Raw genomic sequence first — 1,392 nt, forward strand, 5'->3', positions numbered from 1 at the left:
CTTATCTGTCCATCTTGTCTCTCTATCCATCCATCCATCCACCCATATCTATCTATCTATCTATCTATCTATCTATCTATCTATCTATCTATCTATCTATCTATCTATCTATCTATCTATCTATCTATCTACCTTTCATCTGCCTGTTTGCCTGCCTACCTATCTCTACCTATCATCTACCTATTTCTCTCTATCCATATTTCTATCATCTACCTATTTCTACCTACCTCTTATCTTTTTCGTTTATCTGTCTGTCTGCCTGCCTGCCTATCTCTACCTATCATCTACCTATTTCTCTCTATCCATATTTCTATCATCTACCTATTTCTACCTACCTCTTATCTTTTTCGTTTATCTGTCTGTCTGCCTGCCTGCCTATCTCTTATCTCTCATTTATCTGTCTGCCTATCTATCTCTACTTGTCTCTATCATTTACCTATTTCTACCTACCTACCTCTTATCTTTTTCATTTATGACTATCTATCTATCACTTATCTCTCATTTGTCTGTCTGTCTGTCTGCCTGTCTGCCTGTCTCTGCCTGCCTGCCTGTCTAATCCATCCATCCATCCATCCATCCTTATCTTCTCTCTCTATATATATATCATCTTTCTATCTTCTATGTCTGTGTCTGTCTGTCTGTCTGTCTGTCTGTCTGTCTGTCTATCTATCTATCTATCTATCTATCTATCTAATGTCTATCTATATCTATCTATCTGTCTATCTGTCTGTCTATTATCTATCTATCTATCTATCTATCTATCTATCTATCTATCTATCTATCTATCTATCTATCTATCTATCTATCTATCTATCTATCTATCATCTTCCTTCTCTATAATCTATCACATATCTATTATGCCTCTTTCTCATCTCTCTTTCTAACCTCTATTTTATTTATCTTCTTGATGTCCACACATTTTAAAGTGGCCCAGGCTGAGAAAAACACTGCCTTAAAGACTGAAATACTGAAAAATGGAGAAAGCCCAGCTTTCTTCTCTTGGAAGAAATCTGAATTACCATTTTTGGGCAAGCAGAATTTCTAGAGTGATGCCGACATCCCATTCAATAACGGTGTAAGGAAGAAACTTGGGGGAAAATTGCCGTTCTTTGGACAACTGACTTCCTAGAGGTATAAAACATTCAAATCATACAGAAACCCTCCCACTCTTTAGAAGAAAATAGGAAAATGATCCGAAGCCGCCTGTAAGACGTTGCACGTTTCATTTAGAATTTCTCTGCGATGTAGTTGCATCAGGACACGGTTCCTAAGAACCTGTATCGACGAATTCCGAATTCGCAAAAAGTTTTCCACAAATTTGGGAGAAAAGGAAAAAACACCACCCAGAAATTGTTTTCGGTGACGCCTATTTTTGGTCCATGAAAAAAAAAA

The sequence above is a fragment of the Protobothrops mucrosquamatus genome, unplaced genomic scaffold, assembly GCF_001527695.2.
Source record: "Protobothrops mucrosquamatus isolate PMUCROS unplaced genomic scaffold, P.Mucros_1.0 scaffold1499, whole genome shotgun sequence".
NCBI lineage: Eukaryota > Metazoa > Chordata > Lepidosauria > Squamata > Viperidae > Protobothrops > Protobothrops mucrosquamatus.